General features: G+C 27.7%; 1 non-coding gene across 1 annotated transcript; it reads left to right on the top strand.

Annotated features, from left to right (window-relative positions):
• The first annotated feature begins 6,444 nt into the window (after positions 1 to 6,444).
• Trnas-aga (transfer RNA serine (anticodon AGA)) lies at positions 6,445 to 6,526 on the top strand. Its single transcript has one exon. It is a non-coding gene; the product is annotated as a tRNA-Ser (tRNA).
• Positions 6,527 to 10,578: the final 4,052 nt, after the last annotated feature.

The raw sequence follows: 10,578 nt of genomic DNA, 5'->3' as shown, positions 1-10,578 counted from the left end.
GAATCATGTTTTTAAAACAAATAAATATCAACGTTAATAGTTCATATCCCGTATAAATGCATGAATACTTTTGAATTTTCCATTTGTTTTGAAGCTGTAATTTTGGTGTTGACATTTTTACTCTATCTGAATGCAAAATATACTATTTATTGAATTTGTTTTTTATTAATATTTTAATAAAACCATATTTTTAGATAATTAAATTAAATTTATTGAGTCAAAATAAAAAAGCACAATTCAATTTATAAAACGTTACCGCCTTGATGTATACTCGCTATATGTCTCTTCATGTCAAATTTTCTATGTGTTTTTTTAGAACAGTAAGGACAAACTACTTTTGGGGGCTTTCCACATTCGTTTAAATGCCTTTTTAGCGAGCAATATTGTCTATACGTCTTTCCACAAATTTTACAAGCATAGGACGCTTTTCCACAAGTTTCACAACCTACAATAATTCAAAACTAGATTGTAGGTTTTACTAGATTCTGTATTTTTTCTAAGGTTTTGGGGAAGAGAAATAATAATATCAAAGCGGATAAAAAATATATTTTTAAAACAAATAAACACTAATTTTTAGCTGTGTTCGAATGAAATCTGGTAATATGGTTTTTCAAGTAGTCAGCTCTCCTAAAGTCTTTATGGCACATTGGACAGGAGATTAGCAGGCCCAATACGCAGTGGTTTTCATGTCGTGCTAAACTGTGTTTTGTGCTGTATTTTTTGTTACAATTTTTACACGTATAATTTATTTTATCTAAAAATAAAACATATATAACTAATTTATAGGAGGAAATGTTGGTTTTAGACAAAAAAATACTACTACTTGTTTTTTTTTAATTGTTTTTTTATTTATTTGAATTCTAATTCATAGTAATTTTTAGGTACAAAAGTTACTCCTTGTCAAAGTTCCTTGCATCAATCACATATTGACCAGCCACAAATAAAACTATAAAAAATTAAAATTCTAAAATTTAAGAAATATATCCAGGATTTTTTCAAAGTTAAGTCGGGTTATAAGACTAGTGAAACGAAAGTAATATACCAAAAATATGCGAATCTACGACTCTTTACAAACTTTACAAAATATAATCCTAGTATCCACGAAGTAAATCAGAGGAACTTTTTTAATGCGCTCTTAAAGTTATTCCGGAGTATTTACCGCTCCATTGCGATATACCAACTCTTTTATACAGCCCTATACACGAAAATCACAAGGCGTTAAATCTGGGGAGCGAGGAGGCCAAAAAACGGTCCATCGCGCCCTATCTATTTGGAAACTCATTATTTAGATGTTGATGAACTACTTGTATAAAAAGTGGTGATGCCCTGTCATGTAGCAATCGCATATTCTGTCTCATATTTAGAGGAACACGTTTCAATAATTGATGCACATTGTGTCGAAGAAAATCTAAATAAATTTCATGGTAGAAAAAAGTAGGGTGTAATAACCATGCCATCTACTACGTTCAATGAAAATATATGTTTGAAATTAGGTCCGTCTCGTGTAAATATTTCCTAGTCTATACACAAAATTAAATTCGTGCAATCTTCATTTGTACTAAACTGTTTAAAAAGTTACTAGCAAAATACAACTCTTCTAGGGTGATCTTCAGGTTGTAATTCTTGTAACCGTTGATAATGATAAGGATATCATTTATCAACAGGTACAAGTAACATTATCAATAGGCAGTTCTTGTCGTATTTTACACTTTACAAAATATACATGACAAATGAAATATGCACTAATAAATAACTGATATAACTGATTGATCAACGCCAAAGTAGTAAATAAAAAATGGTAATAATTTACACGATATTCGAACAGAATGTCAAAAAATTTGCTTATTAACTTTTTTTTTTCAAATTCTTAATGTTTTACTATCTCCTTTATTATACAACTTTTATAAAGGTGATTTTTGGGCACTCAATGTAATATATATTTTTATTTAATTCTATAAAAGAGCTTTCATTATAAGAAGCTTATATCAAAAAGTTATCGTAAAATACTCTTTGAGAAATTTGCGATACGTCAGTTGCATTTTGAATATACATTTCTTAGTTGTTCAGCAGCAAAAAATCAATTATATAAGAAATATATTAATAAATGGATTTTCTAAATAATACAAATATTTCTCTTAACTTAGCTGAGCTTAAATTTAAAACAAAATTGAACTAAAATTTTATTGTTGTATTTTCTTTAATAAAAGTCTTTAATTTTCAAACAATATTTAAATTATGGCTTAAAGAATAATATACTTATTTAAGAAAAACTACATTTTGATTATACCTATGAAGTGAAGGCCAATTTTTATAATTTTAATAGAACATTTTGGTATATTTTTTTTATTTGAAGTCTTTGATCGTTTCCAGATATTTATTTATTTTTATTTTTTGATTTAGTGACAAGACTCAAAAAGTGATTTTAGATAATCTAAAAAACTAAATAAACTTACTGCATTTATTTATTCTACAATAAAAAAAGCAGAATTATAACTCGGGCAAGTATATAACAACTTTACCATAATATATAAGATATAAGAAAATATATTTTCTTCCATTGAAGTAATATTTATGATAAAGATTGCTTTCATTAACTTATAACGAAAAAAATTATCGGTAATAATTTAAAATAAATAAAGTTTTTTTTTACATGCAGTAAATTCAAATTATAAATTACATAGTAATAAAATAAATAATTTTTTTTTCTTAAAATATAAGAAGTACCATCTTCTTCAAGTAATTAGCATAGAGTTAAAAAATAGCAAAAAAATACGGGGTGTTCAATTTAAAAGAAGCACATTATAAATTAAGTCTACTTAATAGGTTATTCTCAAAAACCATTTTTTTCCATATTTAGGAGAGCAAATAATAGAGGTTCTCCAAATAAGGACCTACATATAATTCAAGTTAAAATAATATACAGACTATTCGTCTACAGATTATAGTAGCAGCAGTAATTTCAGATTTTTTAATAAATTCTAAATGGAATATTTAGTGAAAAATGTTTTCCTTACATTTTCTCCTTGCAATAGTGAGAACAGTTATCGCATATTTATCTTTTAAATTAGGATTTCTGTTAAAAATTAAAGCATTTATATTTGGATCCATAGTCTCAAAAGCTATATAATCAAATAAATTATAATAGTTATTTCAGGTTTAATGAGGCTTAAATATTCATTTAAGTGAAACATGGAAACTATAATTTTTTTTTGATGATATTATTTTTGAGACAAGACTTTGCGTTTTTTTATTTTATTGTAAATTGTATTAAGGTCTATTTGAGCAAAATGGATATATTTTTTTAAATTCATAAATAATATAAAAAAAAAACAAATATTTTACTTGAAAATCGTGTCATATTTTATACATAAATTAATTTCAAAGTAGTGATTTTATTTTAAATAAATTAGAGGAAAATGCACACCTACCATAATACATATATAAACTATAACTTTACACTACTTATAATGGTATATTCTTTAAATAATTTATATTTTTCAACACAATTTGTATGCTGTTAAGCATTTTACTAAACATGAGTATTTTAAGTAGATTTATGCCACATATTCACATGTCTCCTGGCTATATGCAAATCGACGTGTACTTTTTGATACCCAGAATAATCACAGTAAAGACATCGGAATCCTTTCTCTTTATTACACTCGAACTTTTTGTGTCTATCCAAGTTTCTTGCATGTTTATACCTTTTTCCACAAACGTTGCATGCGTGTTTGAACTGTTGCGTGAATTCTAAAATATTTTTAAATTATTGGAATAACACATCATATTAAAGAAAAATATAATATATAAATAAATTAAATTTCTTGAATTGGTATATTATTTTAGTATTCTGTAAAAAATATAACTTCATCGCATTCAATCATGGTGATAATTAGTGAGATTACTAGATAACAGTACTTCCCCAATCTTTTAATTTTTATTGATTATATTTTCTCAAATAAATTTATAAATATTTATAACAAAAAGGGCAAAAAAACATATAATGAGATAAGGGACGACTCTGTAGTACTTCCTAGGTCAACTTTTGAAGTTACTGTTAAAATAAATATTTTGATTTATATATCGATTATTAATTTTAAGTGATTTAAATATTCCAAAGGCAAAGGATAGTCTATAACCGGTTTTAGCAAAGCAAATGAAGTTTTCTTAAAGTTACATTGCAAATATACACGCCTGGCCAACTGGAGTCTAAAGTACAAATGGTTAAAAAGATAACGATGACAATTGGTGAGGTTTTGTCATTCTGTTATATAGGTACTTAATTATTTAGTAGTACCCAAGAAACAAGATTTGTCAGAAGCCATCATTATAATGAATCAAGAAAAAAATCATGTTTGTTTATTTAATTAGACGACGTATTTTTGTAAATTTGTTAATGTACTGTTTTTTCCTAAAATCTTTGCCAACATCTGAAAAAAGTTCGAATATTTTTATATTTTGAATAATTTTAAATTCTAAGAGTTTTTTGATGCATCTAACTACAATGTGCCTGGTAAAATTAAAAAATTAGGTTGTGTCTAAATCTGATTTTATCTTTAAAAAAAGCAGATAACGAATAATAAAGCAATATTGGCGCATAACGAGAATAGTTCGGCTTTTAAGCATTATCTTGTCGAGGCTAAAATGTCTAAAATATGAGAAGTAGCTTAAAATATAGAAAATGATAGCTTATATTATATAGTCAATTTGGAAAATAATGCAAAAGGCACTAAAAGAAATATCTTATTAATAATATCAGGGGTTTTCAATCCATTAGGTTGTTTCTAATTTTTTGTGAGTTCTTTAAAATCAATTTCTTGTCATCTCAACTTCAATGAAATTCATAGTTTCTGTGGATAAGAATGGAGAAATAAAATGCTTTCTCTTAAATGCACAATGAAAGTTGCTCTAAATAAAACGTTGACTCTATTAAAATTGGAATTATACAGAATCTTATTATTAGCGCAACTAGTTAATAAAACATTAAAGCTTTCAAATCTTAGTCCCAATAAAATATTTTACTGTATAGACTCTAAAATATTACTGTCATGGATTGCGACAGAACCTGCAAATTGAGGTGTTTTTGTAGAGTTGCTGATATACAAACTACCTCAAATATCAACCAATAAACACATGTAGATACTGCAAATAATCCAGTAGATTTAATCTAAAAAAAAGCTAAAAATAAATTTGAAGATTATATACCTAGTTCAGTCTGTTCTGATGTTGAAATTTCATAACGGCACATAACATGCACTCTTGCTCAAGTTGATCAAGATATATTTTTCAAATATTCCTCTTTAATAAATATGCAAAGAGTGGTTGCCTTGGGTCTATGGTTTTATCGTAATATAAGTCCAAATAAATTTGAAAGGGGTTTGGGAAGCTTGCAGGTGTGCAAATTGCAAAATGCTTTAAAACATTTAACCAAAATATCTCAGCATTATCACTGTATTAATGAAATTCATGCTTTGCGGTCTATTACTCGACGTAGCAAAATTCTAGGACTTAAGCCCTTTTTAGATAATTAAATTGCTTATTTAAATTGCAAAAGTCTTCTACTTGGAACTAACTTAATTGGAAATAAAATTCTTTAATAGGGCAGCCTAAACTTTCTATTAAATTTAAAAAAATGATGTTTTTAAATTATTTAAATTATAACTTATATGAAAAAACAAGCCATAAATAAAGCTTTTACAAATATTAAAAAAATAAGCTAATATTCCTCAATCTCCCAGAAATACATGTACAGGGTGTTGAAAAGTGTCAGGACGACTAAATATTTCCTTTGCCAGGACAATTTTATATAAAGTGTTTCTGAAACAGGTCAAGGCCTCACGATTTTTCAATGAGGAATTCAATGGTGAATTTTAATTTAACCTTTAACTTAACTTTCAAGGTCAACTTTAATTTCTTAACAGGACCTCTTATTTCTGATGCCGGAAATTTAAAGAATTTAAATACATCTTGATCATATGCATTTAAATTCTTAATCAGCTAAAACTTATTCTTAAATTTAAAGAAAATATTATTATAAATAATTCACAAGAGAACTGGGCTTTTTGGTTTTAACGTTCGAGGTCGTTTTAAGGTCACCATTAGATTACCTAATAAAAATGATTTCAAAAATGGTCCTTTGAGTATTTTTTATCTTAAATAATTTGTATATAACGTAGATGCTCTTAAGCATTAGGGTTTTATCAATAACAACCTGGCATATCGAAAATGACAAACGCTAAGAATCAAAATCATAAAACGCTTTTGACCTAGAAACTCGTCATCAAACTCTCCAAAAAATTAATGATGATTAATTATTTATGAAATTATTGAATATTTATCTAACTAATACTTCAACTTATAAAACACTCATGCATCGCGAACATTACGTAAGTGATGACCGAGATAATAAGCAAAATTAGAAAGTACCAGTACAACATATAAAAAGCAGTCGTGGCCGAGCGGTTAAGGCGTCTGACTAGAAATCAGATTCCCTCTGGGAGCGTAGGTTCGAATCCTACCGACTGCGTAATTTTTGTCTCTTTTTTGTTAATTACAACATTTTAAGGAGTTACGTTTTTATTATAATCTTCAGGTAATTTCTCTGTTTTGTTTAATACCTACTTTTTCTTTTTGATTTTTAATAAAAGTCAGTTAACGAGATCATGCTTTTAGTGATGCTATAGTCAGTTCTATTTGCTTGCCAGTAAAGTCACAGTACATGTGCTTAAATAAAAATATTTGGCACGATAGTTTCAGTTTAACATAGTGCGCAATATGTCGACCAAACTAAAATTTATATTAAAAAAAAATATTAAAAGCCAAAAAAAAACTCTACTAAACAAAGAAGCCGTATGTAGGTTAAACCATGGATTAGCCATCGACCTATACTGCTTGTACTTGTGACCTATACTGGGTGCTTCTACCACACTTCTAGTATCTGTATGATGCCACGTATTATGAAAATTGATACGCACTTGAGAGACGTGTTAACTCCAAAATAAAAGTCACATTAAGGTATCTTGCAATAGGAGATCAAATCATGGCAATATATATTTCGTGTTCCAAAAAGAATAATGTCAATGCGCATAAGATAAAAGTCTATGTATGCTATCCATGCCAAAGCCACTGGTTCTGGTAGCTTCCTAAACGGACAAATCACCGACCTACCAAAATAATCAAATATATTGTCCTCCTCTGTATTAAGCTTTTCATCGTATTAATCTTTGAACAATTTCCTGTAGCCCTTGTAAAGTTCTCTCAGTGGTACTTTTTCCACTATGGGGGACTGTGAGGTTTAAAGTTAATTGCTAAAGCACTAGTTTTCTGGTTATGGATTAAGCCGTAAATTATTTCATTCGGGGGAGGTGACGATACCTTCTCGAAGGTATTTTCTATAGCAGCATCAACTTTAGATTATGATTGAATTAGGACCAACTCTATTTAGATGCTCTACAACTAATAAACTTGAGCGCTGGAGCGCCATGATGCAGGAACCATATATTCATGCTGATTGTTTTTAATGGAAGATCTTCCAGCAAAATGGGCAATCGTTCTTCAAAAAATTGCAAATATCTTTTGCCTTATAGTCTGGATGCATATTGTGTAATTATTCCTGCCTAAAAAATGTGAAGATTATGCGAGTTAATTAAACCCATCCTCCAAAAAACTGCTTCGTCCGAAAATAATATAAACAAATAAATCCATTGTCAATAAACGTTTCCTTAAGAGCCATGTACAAAATTCTACCCTTGCGGGGAATAGATAGCTAGTAATCAACACACTATTGGATCATTCCGAGCTTAATTAACCATTGGAATTTATAGCCGTCTAAAGAAAACAACAGATGATAGATACAACAGATGATGATTTAATGGAGCCTCAATATTGATTACCGTAATATTCTCCCCCTTATGATATGATTCTCTTTATTCTTATAAGAATTCTCAATTCTATTTTAGCATTAAAACATAGATATTTCAATATTTTTAGGTGATGATAATTTGTTTGTACCCTAAAATGTAAAATAAATATGAAAGCCTATAATTATGGGAATTAAACCTTAATAAATGTTAAAAGTTGTTATTTGGCAAATTTTTTTATTTGGTCAACTTTTTGATGTTTATGAAATTATCCTCAGAGTTCCGAGGAAAGGTAAGAGGATTCAAATCAGAAATATTACACCTTGACAAAAGGCTATATATCTATAAAACTGAGTTAGAATGGTTATCGATTTAGAAATAGATAGAATAGTAATCACTACATACATAGAAAATATTCTATTTATTATCTGATCGTAATGTGTACTACTTTATTTCGACCAAAATCAAGTAAAACAGTAAAACTTAATACAATTTGGGCACACAAATAGTCAGTTAATAAACTGTTCAGTATAATTAGAAAAGTCATAAGTATAGACTGCGACTATATTAGATTGGAATATAAGAGGAAATATGGCATAACTTATATGGCTTTGGTACACATTTCTCTATAGTGACTTCATTTTAAGCTGCAATACTTTTACAATTTTAAGTGCCATAGACATTAAGGTTATGCTATATAAAATTTATTTTTGTCTGTGCCTTTATAGCATTTTCATAAGCGGGAATGTATATTTAGACTACAAATCTAAGCATAAAAAAATTGTGAATATTTATAAGTGCAGATATTGTTGAAATAATAATCTTTCATATGGTGGATAAAGTAATTTGATAATATTCAAAAGCAGATTTTTGACACCGAAGTTAACTGAATAAATTAAACAGAATGTTATCCAAGCAGCCCAATGCAGGAACTATAGTAATTTCTTTTTTTTTTGTTTCAAGTAATTGATTTCATCATTGATTTTTTTCCAGGTAGTTCAAAAAGTTTGTTATTTCTTCTAGATTATTGGTTAATATTAGATTCTTAAAAATATTTTTTTTTGCTTGATAAAAATAGAACTTGAATTTCTTGAAGGAAATTTAGCAAGCCATTTGCCTAGAAACTAAAAGTATTCTAGTAGTATTTTTTCCCGGCAATTAATATTTAAATGCTTTGTAGTAAACATATAAGATTTCTGTTTGTTTTAGGTGAAATTAGAATAAAGGAATTAGTTGAACTACGACAAAATTTTATCAGCTAATTAAAATATTATTTAATTCTTCTTTTAAGTAGTTTATTAATTTATTTTAAAAATTCAAAAAGATGTTTCTAGGAGATATTTAATACTGAAAATGCCTGAAAGAAATCAAACAAAACAATGCCATGCAGTTAAAGTATTCTTTTTTGAGCAGTTATTGCAATTCTTATATTATTTATTAATATGATATTGATGATGATATTTTGCATGAGCCTTACTAATTATTAAAACTATTTAAGCAATGTAGGTATGAGAGTCGAAATTTGTAAGTTAATTCTCATAGTTTCTCCTATACCTGATCTTAGATGTTCTGATTTTGTAAAAAAAATTATAACTGCAGTTAATAAAAAAGAATACTTAAATGTACCAAATAAAATATTTTAATGCGGAAAATTAAGCAGGTTCTATACTATTAAAAAAATTATAAAAGGCGCAAGCTTACACAGTCTTAATATACTCAAGAGTATGACAAATGGAATTTATTGTATATTTGGAAACTTGAAATTCTCTAGCTACATTCCTAACCAGAACTGTAGGATTTTCAACGATAGTATCTAAAACATTTTCGTTAATTTCAGGTGTACGTAGAGTTCAAGGAGCTCCACTATGTTGGCCCATATTTGAAGCAAAACTACCTAAAATCCAAATTATTTTTGCTACTCAAAACATGACTCAAAATAAGGCTATATTCATTTTTTACCGGGTTTTTGTAACCGCTAATCGATACGTTGGAAAGTCTTTGAATTAGGCAAGTGTATATTAGGGAATTTATCATCATACAATCTTCGTGCTTTTAATACACATCTTGCCAATCCGTATATAAAATACATATTAGAATATTCAACAAACGTATACTTCATATTATTAATATTAATATCTATGATTTTGTTATTCTAAATTATGAGAAACATTAAAAACAATAGCAACACTATTCAGATGTTATCCGAAATTATTTATCGAAATAGTGCTACTTTCTAAAAGTTTTGTACTAGAAAATAACGGATTCTTGTTTCTCATACTAGAAAACCTTCCTATACCGAATTTAAGGCCAAAATCTGAAATGCTTCTCCAGCAATAAGGAAAAATAGAAAATCAAATTTTAACTTTAACTATGAAATAAGAAGAGCTGTCAACCTAAATCCCTATATCAAGAACTCTCTAATGTTTTGCACGATAATTTTGAACAAAACCTAAAATATGCTTACAATTTCTTACAATTATAATATCATTGTTAATCAGATATGAGACCTAACTTCAATATAAATCCAATTTTTAATTTAAATAAAACAACAAAAAAAAGTTAAACTTTTTATTTTACAGTTTTTCAGTTATTCCCGAACTAAAAAAGGAAAATATAGAATCTGTAAGTAAAGTAATAAAATTGCTTAAATTTTGTTTTCATACTTTCTCTTAAAAATAGTTAATACTGTTTTCAAATCCACTTTTATACAGGGTGGGCC

Source organism: Anthonomus grandis, chromosome 8 (genome assembly GCF_022605725.1).
Source record: "Anthonomus grandis grandis chromosome 8, icAntGran1.3, whole genome shotgun sequence".
Lineage (NCBI taxonomy): Eukaryota > Metazoa > Arthropoda > Insecta > Coleoptera > Curculionidae > Anthonomus > Anthonomus grandis.
The sequence above is the reverse complement of the archived record's forward strand: the minus strand, read 5'-3'. Positions and strand labels throughout refer to the sequence as shown.